We start from the raw sequence: 12,731 nt of genomic DNA, 5'->3' as shown, positions 1-12,731 counted from the left end.
TGCTGATGTGTTGTACAATCAGTGACAGATATTCATGACTCCGACCCAGTGGCTCTTAAATATGCACAGCTCCCGTTGATTGAAATGGGAATTTTATATGCTTAAGGGCAGCAGGATCAGAGCAATTGAAAAAAAGGATCTCAGCCTGCATCTACTGAGGACAAAGCAAAAACTCTTGACTTTCAAACTGATCTCGACTTACTGGAACTTCCTACACCATACTTTCCATCAGTTTTTGGCTTTATAGAAACACTGATTGTCCTTGACTTTGCTTTGGTTCAAGAGGGTAGAAGATTTCTTTTTCACCAAGCGTACTGCCCAGCAGTTCCTGGGAACATAATCCCTTCCAGGTTTTCAGATTAGGGCCTAATCGAGCACATTTCAGGAAATCTTGAGACTTGAAAAATTTGCTTTCTGCAAAGACATGGGACGTGTACATTTTGTTGTTTAGATCTTCTCAAAATACTGCTATCTCAAATCAATATGGCATTGTTTCCCACTTTTTCTGATCTATATTTGTCATTAGCAACACTTGGCATTGCTTTCTCTTTAAAAACAGTTTAAATGTCTGTTCTTTACCCCTCACCAGTACACAGCTGCAGACAGGACAGCCTGTAACTCACAGAGCAGACAGGAAGACAAAGCTTTCACTGCAAGCCATGATGGTATCCAGTTCTGAAGCAAGGCCAGCAGGAGAAAGCCATAAAAGCAGGAGTACAGAGAAATTTGTATTAGAATGAAATCTCTCTGTCTTATTACTCTTCTGCTTTTGCCACCTCGTGATAAATACATGAAGCATACCAGAAGGTAGACAGACATGCTGTTTGTGTTAAAATAGAGGGGTGATTCCTTCACCGTAGGCAACTAAACAGTAGTGCTGAAGTTAAAAGCCTCACTTTGCATTTCTTCTTACCTGAGCAATGGATTCAGGTAGACATCTTCAGGGTGTTCTGTGGACTTAGGGTGGGCTGAATCTACCAGAATAAAAACCTTCCTCTCTTCCCTAATGAAGACTTCTTCGCCTCCTGACTTTTGGTGAGAGACTGAATACCTGAAGCACCCAGACTGGCTTCAGAAGTTTGAGAAGTTTTGCAGAGCTGAACCAAACTATCAGAAGGAGGAAACATGGCAGATAACGAAGGAGTGTCAAATAACAGAGACTTGCACAGACCATGCTGAACAAGACTTTAGAGGAAGCTGTATTTCATTTTTATGATGTGTGTGTGATTTAGAATTCGTTTAGCTTTTAAGCTGTCAGTGAAATGGCAAAACAAGGAGCAAATTAAAGTACACAATCACTTGGTCTCACCTTCAGCACTATTTCAGTGCTTTGCTGTTACATTTTAAGGAAAAAAAAAAAACAAACACAAAACAGCCTAAGTATGATTTCAGGGCATAAGGATCAGATTTGGAACCGAAATTTCTCAAAGCCTCTGAGTATGTAAAGTTAAAAATGTGTTTCTGCCTGTTCTGCTGGTGAGGCAGGAGTTCAAATATGGGCCTTGGTTTTCTTCATGTGCTGGCATAATCAGGGATCTGGGTTTTCGTTTAGCCCTGCACACTTCTATTCAGCTGCTATCTTCTCCCCTGGGCATGGAAGAAATGAAAGGTTTGATGGAGAGAGGAATTTATTTCATTAACAAAGGGAGAGAGGGCTTTTTTCTGAAGTATCATGAAATTAGAAAATTAATTGAGGAAATAGTCATTATGACATCTTGTCATTTCTACTCTACCTTTCCTCCAGGTCTCATAGGCTGTAGTGACGTGCAGATATCTGCAAATCTGTAAGGTATGAATCATCTCACACATTGCCGAGGTGAAACCTGACAACTATTTAACAGCACCTCTGCAACACTATGGAACATTTTAAGACAGGAAATTAAGAATACCTGAGCCAAGGAAAGCCACAGGGGGAAGTTTAGATAGACAGAATTTAATTACCTGTACTGGAACTTGGCCAGGACACCAAAACCTGCACTCCAACTCTGCTGTAAAGTGTCATCAGACCTTTAATACTAACAAGTGGTCGAAACATCAGCTTTAGATCTGCTCCAAATGAGTACAGCACTAAAAGTCATCTACAACCTGCTGAGGTATTCATTTACTATTGACTGACAGGACGGGGTACAATTTACCAAATCACACAAAACAGCTGTAGAACAACATGACAAATACCTTTCCTAACAGCATTGGAGGCTGCTCTTCTCTAGACATAGCTCAATCTTTTTAGAAGAATTCAGTGTATTTTCAGAAATGCATCAAATGACTTCATTAAAAAAAAAAAAAAAAGCACATTTTAATATCTCGGAACACAGAACATACTTATGTCCTCATATGGAGCCCCCAGATATACTGCAGTTCACAGCCTCTTGCTTGTTGCCATTGGTAGCCTAGAAAAGAGTCACACTATATTGAATAACAGCATGTTGACTTTAAAGGGAAGATAAAAGCCCGAAAGTTTATACATTTTTAGTTCTCACATTATTCTTCTAAGGAAAACTGCATACTATTTAACATATTTGTAGCAAAGCTAAAAATTTCTGTGGGTTATCTTTTCTTCAAGAATAGGATTTCTACAAATTGAGGTTCTTGAAATTCCTTAGGCTGAGGAATTATGTCAGCCCTGAAAAGCACGGGTTCATTATTCACATTGTGTTACAGTGCTGACATAATTCCTTAACAGAGTGGGACATGAGGTGTCCCAGTTTGATTCTTCAACTTACAGTCAGTGCTTTTGGCTTCTCTAAATAGTAAACAGTTTTGTGTGTGAGCTCCTGTTTTAAAAATCCTTTGAGCAGTGTATCTATATAAAAAAAGAAAATCTGGGTTAGCTGTGGGCCACCAGCAATTTATCAAGCAGTATTAGTTATGTCTGTGGGATATTTTTCATTATCTGAGGGTTATTAGTAGAGACACTACATACATAGTGATTATTCCTTGACTAATAATTGAGATAATATCGACTTGAAACCCAGTTTCATTAACACCTTAGTACAGAAACTATGATCGCGAAGGGTATTTTTTTTCCCTCCACTTTGTAAGCAAAAGTTATTTAATAGTAAAATCAGTCTTCACTTATAACAGAGGTTGTGGACTTCTGGAGTTGGCAGAGCCAGCTGCTGGGCTGCTGGGAGACAGACTCTTTTTGATCTTCGTATTGAATGGTTTCCTTTGATCACCTTGACAATAGATCATAAAAGAACAGAGCTTTTACCCATATCTCCCTAAATTTGCAGGTAAATAATGAGATGGTCTGAACTGAGGCTGGAGTGTAGATTTTTAACAAACAATTCTCCCCTTTGAAGTAGACTTAGCAAAATTAGCATATAAATGAGCAATGCTGCTACATAAGGACATGTGGCTGAAGAAAAGGGATAATTGGACTGAGGGGGTTAGTTTCTAAATGAGGTCGTTTGCTAAATGACCAGCAGTTAGACTACAGGTGTGTTCATTTGATGAGTTGGAGATGAGATTTAAACAAGGGGGGTATGCAGAAGTTGGGGTTTTTCAGTTGTGTGGGGAGGATTGCAGCTTTGTCATTGGCCAGGGACCTGCAAAGTTAACTGGGAAGCGGTGCAGGGGATAAGAACTGTTCTGACACATCCTAACTGATGTTGTTAACAGCAGGCTGTGTCCGTCACATCAATATTTGTCATTACCGTCTTCAAATATGCAATGCTATTCAATATATTCATCAATTAATCTCTTCAAATCTGTGGCAGGAGCTCTGTGGTGCCTATCAAGAGAATCATAGAATTGCTCAGATTGAAAAAGACCTTAAAGATCATCAAGTCCAAGCGTGACCTAACCATACTACCCTAACTCTAACAACCCTCCAGTAAATCATGTCCCTGAGCATCACATCCAAAGGGTTTTTAAACACGTCCAGGGACGGTGATTCAACCACCTCCCTGGGGAGCCTATTCCAGTGCTTAACAACCCTTTCTATAAAGAAGTGTTTCCCAATATCTAACCTAAACTTACCCTGGCACAACTTAAGGCCATTTTCCCTCGTCCTGTCACCTGTCACCAGTGAGAAGAGACCAACTCTGCTCTTGCCTTGTTCCCTTCTTTGGACCTGCTCCAGCACCTTAATGTCCTTTCTATACCGAGGTGCACAAAACTGAACACACACAATACTCAAGGTGAGGCTTCACCAATGCCGAGTACAGGGGCAAATACTGAAATATCTGACATTGAAATATCTGCACTGCTGGCTGCTGCCAGGGCCTGCACAGGCTGAACACATCATGAAAAGCCAAAGATACATTTGAGTGTGGTAGTATTAAGTTTACCATTAACACCCATAGGCCACAGCTTCTCATTTTACCAAAATTGCCTACACCACAGGGCGAAATTTCTGCTTCATTATAGGGCATCTTGAACTCACTCTTCTTTCACTGGCAGGTTCAGACTTGCTGGCACTAAAATGACCATGGCCCTTCACGGCAAGAACACAAGACTGAGCTCTCTCAGTAATGTCATTTTCCAATTTTTAAAATGAAAAAAAAAAAAAATTAAATATAGTAATAGATTTTTGAGTTTTACTTTTGACCAGAGTTTCAGGGAATGCTTGAAAGAAACGTATTCAATTCACAGAAACTTGCTTCTTTATTTATTTTAACAAAAGCCAAATTTAAGATTGTCAGGAGACAGTAGATGAAGGGAGAGTGGTCCCAATGACACCTGAAAAGGCAAGAGGATAGTAGTATTTTCTATGTAGTATGAAATTGGAGCTTGAATCCTCCCTCTGACTCTCTGGGGCAAAGGCATACACTGATTTTCTGTGGAGGGTGTCAACATCTCCTGGTGCCATATGCTCTCTTTTGGCCCTGGTGGTATTGGAATCATCTTTACCTCTCAACAGGAGAAGATAAGATTACTCTCCCCCCAGTGCAACCCTTGCATAATATACAGACTAAGGACTGAATCCAGCTCTTTTACAACTTTAGTGTTGTAAGAGCAATGGTTTTGTTTTTTTGTTTTTTTTTTTTTTGTTTTTTTTTGTTTTTTGTTTTTGTTTTTTTTTTTTGCCAAAATATAAATTATATTTCGACTTATTGTGAATTGAACCTGAAACATAGTTTACGGACATGAAGTTTTCACTCACGCTATTTCTCTTTCCCTGCACTCGGAGTTCTGTCCATCGAACTCCACCTTTGGTGATTGCAGCAGCAGCTCCCTGGGGTCTTTCACTCACTACTGGAGCAAAGTCAGAGGCTTTTTTTGGAAGGCAATGACAGGTACGGTAGGCTGCAGCAGTGTATTGAGTTTACATGGAAAAGCATTGGCATCCAGGGTACTTCAGGGGTGGCCTCTGTGAGCAGGGCCCAGAAGCTGCCTGCGTCAGAGAAAGCCAGTTCAGCTGCTCCAAAAAGGACCCCATATGGAATAGGAATGGAGTGGTGGCATTCAAGGTCAGGCTCTATGGATGGTCTGATACAGTGGCTGGCAACTCTGCTCACAGCAGGGAGTTTGGAACTAGATGATCTTTGTGGTCCTTTCCAACACAAGGCCATTCCATGATTCTATGAGCATGGAGGAGTGGCAGAGATGTTTCATGAACTGACTGCAGTGCCCATTGCCTGTGTCCCTGTGCTGCTCAGGGGGAGAAGGCAGAAGAAAATGGATGGAAAGGATAGTAGAAGGTGTTTTTAATTTGCTTTTAGTTCTCACTGTTCTAGACTTTTAGTAATTGGCTATGAATTAATCACTCACTCTCATGCTGAGCATGTTTTGCCTGTGATGATAAAATTGGTGAGTCTACTTGATCATATCTCAGCCTATAAGTTTTCATCACATTTTTCCCCCTTCTGATCAGGAGGAATGAGAGAGCAGTGTTGTGGAATTCTACAGCCAATCTGTGGGAAACCACCACAAGCAGCCAACAGGGAAGAGCCAATTACCTGCTCTGAGGTTGGTGTCTGAAATGAGGAGGGGTTGGGAATTCCTGTGGAGATGCCCGAGATTGGGCAGCTCTGGGTGGGTTTGGATAAGGAGCACTTCAGGCAGAGTTTTAGAAAAAAGAGGTGTGGGATGAATCGTAGAATGGCCTTGTTGAAGCAAGGTTGAAAAAAGCATCTCAAAGATCATCTAGTTTCAACCCCCTGCTATGTGTGGGGTTGCCAACCACTAGACTAGGCTGCCCAGAGCCACATCCAGCCTGGCCTTGAATGCATGATGGCTCTGCTAGAACCTGGGCATAAGGTAGGAAGGACTGAGCATTGTGAAAGTCTGTAATGGATGGGCTCATCTACATGGCACGAGAGAGATAGGGTAAGCAGTGGGGAAGACGGGTGCTAAAAGGAAAGAATTTCATACCTCTGGCTTTGATATTGGGTTTGGGGTGAGAGAATCCCCTCCCTTCCTTCTTTTGTTTGCTGTTGGCAACAGGAGCAGTCTAGTTCAACTAAAAAGAGCTGATTTGTTTCATAAAAATTGATATGAACTTCTGCACTTGTGAAATCTTTCTGTCCTCACCTCTTATATTTATTAGTTCAAAGTGATTCACCAAAAGTTGACCTGAATTCTTAAACTACTTTTCTTCTGGCAAATAAACTCTTCACTAAAAACATATGTGCCCGTCACTGCACTAAATGCATGCTATTTACTTGCTGCTTGCTGATGGCTGGCCTCTTCCCAGCAGTGCAGAGGAGATGGAAGGCATTAAGAAAAGCCCTGAATATTGCTGGTTGAATAGTATGCAAAAAAAAAAGTAAAGAAAAAAAAAGAGGGATGATAGGAATGAAATTCTAGTACTGTTAAAGCAGCACTTGGAAGATTTATGAAGTTTCTATAGAGGAAAAAAAATTGATGGAAGTCATACAAATAAAAACTGCACAGAGCATTTGGAAACCACACCCACATGCCTCCATAAATGCATGGGGTTAATTAAAAAAAAAAAAGACCGTAGTGGTAGGCAGTGCTCTTTAATGCATAAGCTCAGTATGGAATAGCCTCATGAATATACATTCCAAAACATGTCTCTCCATCACACAGAGGAAAGAGGCAGGCTGATCAGCAGATGTAGGGATACAGCATCTGCTGAGGTTTCACTAACTAGTGTGTCCTGCTGAGCGTGTCGCACGGTGGCACCAACTCTAGCCTCATGCAAGTGGACTTCTCTGAAATCTGCAGGCAGAAGTCCCAGAAAAAGGTTTTTTCTATGCAAGTGGGAAGCTGAATGCAGAGATGCTGCTCATCTCCTTGTGCTACGAGAAATAGGGCCCCTTGATAGAGATCCTGGAGCAGTTTGAAGCCTTTTGAATGGCCAAAGGAGAGCTCCTGGTGTTTGCTGCCACTGGGGGTGAGGAGGTAGAGAATAACATCCATGCCAGAAAGGGACAGCAAGTCCCTTGGATTGGAAAGAATAGGCAAGACTGTGCTTCTGACATGCCTAGCAAGGGCTTGCTCTGGGAATAAATTAAGCAGCCACTGTGGAAACTCAAAATACCAGACATTTCCATGTAGCAAAATAAATATATAAATAAAATAGAAAATCTCCTGCTTTCCAGACTGCCATAGGACATGCTCAGAAATGTGTCACACACACAGAAATGAGGCATGAAACTGCAGAAGGAAGGGAAGAAGGGGGACTTCCCATTCAGTGATGTGCAAGATGTTTTAATGAGAGATTCAAACCAGGTAACACTTGATTTTGGGATTTTCCTAGAACTAAAAACATACCTCAAAGGAGAGTGAAGAATGGAAGAAAAAAAGCTTCCTCCCCCCTCCATAAGAAGAAATTAATTTGGTGTTACAGGGAGGGAAGTGTTTCACTATGAAATAGGAATATTCATGAAGAGGAGATACAGGAAACAGAAATTACAGGCTGAAGCAGGCTTAGTAGGAAAACAATTGGGGGTTTGAAAAATTACCAGAAAAGTGATATTCTCAAGAGTGTAAGCAATAGCACAGGCTGCACTGAAAATGAGGTTAGTTCTGGAAATTAACATCACATCTATCTAGTTCCAATAATCCCTGTCTGTTTTAAAATGGAGTTTGCTCTACAAGATGCTACAATAAATAATCAAATACATTATAACCTGGACATATCCTCTACATTGGATAATCCTGCTATAAAAACTGAGAATAAAGGAATTTGCTGGATGACTAGCACTTAAGAAATTGTTCCCTGGTGGGTTATTTGCAGCCTATTCTCTACTTCAGTAGAAGTTTATGTTGAATAACTCACAGCTGTGGAAATACCTGCATGGCAGCACTGAATACCACTAACAAAGGGACACAAACTGGCATGGCTTTGCTCAAGACTAAGTCGTGATACCTTGGGTTGTGTAAAGCGCAGAGGGGCTTTAGCACAGAGCTGCAGATGCTCATGATGGCAGCAGGTGACAAAACATGGCAACATGAGGGTTTGAGCACTCAGCAAAACGGGTAGAAGGGAGAGAAATACAAACAGGCTTTGAGAAACATAAGCTGCACTTCCACAGAATCATTAAGGTTAGAAAGATCACTAAGCTTGTCTAGTCCAACCATCAACCCATCACCACCCACCACTAAACTATGTCTCTCAGTGTCACATCTCCACTTTTCTTGAACACCTCCAGGAACGATGACTTTACCACTTCCCTGGGCAGCCCATTTCCTCACTCTTTCTGAGAAACTCAGCACTTTGTTGGGAATGCTGTGATGTTACAAGTCAAACCAGCTTCGTTCCTGCTTTTGATAAGAGTCATAATCATAGAATCACCAGGGTTGGAAAAGACCTAAAAGATCATCCAGTCCAACCATTCACCTATTACCAATAGCTCCCACTAAACCATGTCCCTCAACACAACATCCAGTCTTGAACACCCCAGGGTCGGTGAATCCACAATCTCCCTGGGCAGTCCATTCCAGTGCCTGACCACCCTTTCTGAAAAGCAATACTTCCTAATGCCCAGCTTGAATCTCCCCTGCCGTAGCTTGAAACCATTCCCTCTGGTCCTACCACTGATGACACGAGAGAAGAGGCCGACCCCCAGCTCACTACAACCTCCCCTCAGGAAGTTATAGAGAGCAATGAGGTCTCCCCTGAGCCTCCTCTTCTCCAGGCTGAACAATCCCAGCTCCTTCAGCCTCTCCTCATATGGCCTGTGTTCCAGACTCCTCACCAGCTTTGTTGCCCTCCTTTGAACACGTTCCAGGGCCTCAATGTCTTTCTTGCAGTGAGGGGCCTAAAACTGGACACAGTACTCAAGGTACTTGTGTGCTTCACCTCGAGAGTCTAAGCTCCGAAGCTTTTATCTCTTTACATAGAGCAGGACAACAACATATATTTGGTAGGAAATTCAGGAAGCGGCAATTACTAGGAATTACAAAAAGGAAGGAGTTGGTCTAACTTGCCATATAACCCAAAAACACAGTAAAACCACCTGGTTACAAGATGGCACACTCCAGCCAAGGCTGTTTACTTCTGGTCACATCTATCAGCAGATCACACAGAGATGCATGTTTCTAAGTGGAGAGATAGAGCTCTACAACTCTTTATCACTACTCTCCTGGATTAGTCTATCTTTATATATTGAAGGGAACAGCAGGAGAAGGGAGGAGAAGAGAAATATGGAATAATTGATGCTTTGTGTTACATATCTTTCAAGGTGCATCTCTGCCACCTCTGCATGCACATTTCTGTAGAGTTTGCAATCTGTGTATTTCACAGTGTGAAGCAGCCAATCAGGCTTTGTGAAACCCAGTGGCTCTGCTGGTTTCCATGCAGGCCTTGCCTTTGCTTGGGCTTATTTTACCTCAAAGGTTGTTTCAAATTAATCCTGCCATTATTGAGTTAAAGGACATCAACACAGTTCTGCAGGTGATGACCTACCTTATCATGGGTGATTAAAAACTATCAACTCTTTGTTTTCCTTTTGAGTCTTGACCTTCCCATAAATGTCCATGCCTGAGCCTCCATGACTCCATCTCTGAGATGTTTCCTTTGTTACTGGTTGTAATTTTTTTTTCCACTTCACATGGGTTTTTGTTAGAAAGGGCCCTGAATCAGATTGCTACTTCCTGAAGGCAGTCACCATATGGGCCCCTCCTTCCTTCCCCAGCAGTTCCCCTCTGCACCTGAGAACTGACGACACAGCATGGCTCACAAGAACATCACAGGCTTTGACAATTGTATGCATTTTAAAAGTCCACATCCCTCTGTTGCATGATCCTGAGCTTGCAAATATTGACTCTCTGCAGAGTGTCACTGTTCCATCACTCATGATAAACTGGTGATTAGAATTACTTTTTCCCCCTCACAGGAATGCAGCTGACATCTACAATAAAACCAAACACTACTGTTTGAAATCTGAGATTAGGCTGTTCTCAGAGCAATTCTGGCTTGACAAATAGAGACATGCTTAAAAATTATGATTTTTCTGAGAGAAAAAAGGATCATTTAGGTTATATTTCTCTTTGCACTAAGGCTGAAATAACAGCAAACCTTAGAAATGTGCTGAACAAAGCCAAGCTGACGCCCCTCTCCCTGTTGACAGAAAGGTGAGTGGAGGAAGCAGTTGTAAGATGCAGCAGTGGCTCTATGCTGGTGATACAAGGCTGGGAAACCACAGCGCAGTTTCTGGATCTCAATCCAGGGACAAGTGGCTGCAAACCCCACTCCTAGAAACTGAGCTCCTGTCACACTGCACCCAATGCACGTCACAGGTGCACATGATTTAAGAACAGAGATCATCATAGAGCTGGTGAAAAACCGCTATGAAAAGACAGCTGTCCCAGTCAGTTGCATTTTATTACTACCTTCTGGAAGGTTAGCATAACCCGAGGGGAGATTTCAATGAAAACAGCTGAAAATTCCCCTTCAAAATGGAGTTTGCTGTTGAAGACAGACACAAGCCCCATTATCCATCACAGTTCCTAAATTTCACACCTACTGTCTACTGAGTTTGATTTCTCTTGGCAGTCCAGGAGCAACCCACCTTAGTTTTGATGGGTTTGTGTGCATTTTCCTTTACACATAGCCAGGAGAAGGTGGAAGGTTAAAACTCTGGGCAAACAAATTTTCATAAGCTATCAAAGAGAGATGAAAGAAAATTGAATTGGTGGAAAAAATAAAAAATAAAGAGCCAAACCAGCATTTGAAAGCACCAAACACAGTTCTTAAAAGCTTTTCCAGTACTCAGACCCTCCCCAACCCCCCAGGAGATCGCTGAGGGAGGATGAAACTTTATGTGATGAAATGAGAATTGCAGTCAAATGTGATTAGGAGTGTTAAATGCCTGTTTCATATCAAGCACTTGCCAAAATGTCTCCTAATGTACTTACAAAGGAGACACTAGCCTTATACATTATAACTATTCAATACAGAATTGTACATACTATTTCAGATGAATTCAGAGTTGTTGAGACAGAACTATTAATTAAACTAGGGCAACACAACTTGAAACTCTCAAGAGACAGAATTCCTTTTAGCATAATATAAAATATTGCTCCCCCATATAATCTAATGACTGCTTTGCATGCCACCTTTTAACTAGTAAGATTCCAGACACTTGAGAAATATTTACATCCTAGATTTCAGTACAAATTTTCACCAAACAAACCCAACTCAGAAAGAAAATAAATTTGAAGAAATACAAACCTTAGCTACGAGCACAGGCTGAATGGTCCTAAATTTGGGTGCCAAAGAGAAACGGAGTTGTACCGGGTGGGCATCTATTTGGTTCAGCTGAAGCACATTTCCCCTGCTAATGGGCAGTGATTGCATTCTGCACCTGAGTTATCAGGAATACATTTAGTTACTTACCCGAACCGAAGCTCATTGTTTTCATCCAGCTCCCTGTAAAGTTGATGGAAGTGCAATTTCTTGGGGGAACTGAAGTGTTTGTGCTCTGTTATGGCTGAGTGCTTTTATCAAGTTTTTGACTCTGTATGCACAAGTGTATTCTCCTCTGATGTCATCCTTAGTACATAATGGTGTTTTAAAATGTGCTTATAGATTAAGACTACCCATAGACCCATTACAATTATATCTTGATGTACAGGGTGTAATTCTTTCATTTCAAAAGTGAATCACAGGGTCAGAAAAGAAATGCTCCTGCAGTTAGATTGCTCTATCTCTGTTCCTAATAAAGCTTCTCCCTTTGAAAGCATTGGTACTAGTTGCTGTCAAAATAACATACTAAATTAGAACAGATTTTAGTGCTGTGACTATTCAGTGGTAATTACTATCTCCTAATGAAACATAGCAGCATGGACCATAAATTTAGAGACTACCAAAAGTGACTCAAGTTAAAGTTACCATCTGCTAATCCGTAATACTGGGGTACCACCAGACTCCTACCAGAAGCACAACAACATGCTAGAGTAACATCACATCCTCTGGATGTTAAATATTCAGTAGCTCCTCTTACATAGGAGAAGATTTGGGCCTTAGCCTTGTACAGGAATGCGCTGTAAAAAAGCAAAAATATACATATCATCCAGCCCTACACAGTAAAACCAGCTACTGGGGTTACTGGTGCTCCAGGGCAGCTTTAATTTGGACATGCAATATATCACCATAGGACTGCTCAATCAGAGTTGCAGTCTCAGGAAATATTTCCAGAACTATTCAATTTCCATTAGCAATTTCTCCAGGATATATTAGGCACAAACTGGGCTTCCTTGAATATCAGTCATTCATGCTTTCTCTTTCATCCTGTCTTTGCTAAAATGGGATTTTTCATGGAGGCCATGAAATTGCAAAATTTAGTCTGTTCTTACAGCTGGTTCCATCATTT

The sequence above is a fragment of the Meleagris gallopavo genome, chromosome 4 (genome assembly GCF_905368555.1).
Source record: "Meleagris gallopavo chromosome 4, MGAL_WU_HG_1.1, whole genome shotgun sequence".
NCBI classification, from domain to species: domain Eukaryota; kingdom Metazoa; phylum Chordata; class Aves; order Galliformes; family Phasianidae; genus Meleagris; species Meleagris gallopavo.
This window is presented reverse-complemented; position numbering follows the sequence as displayed.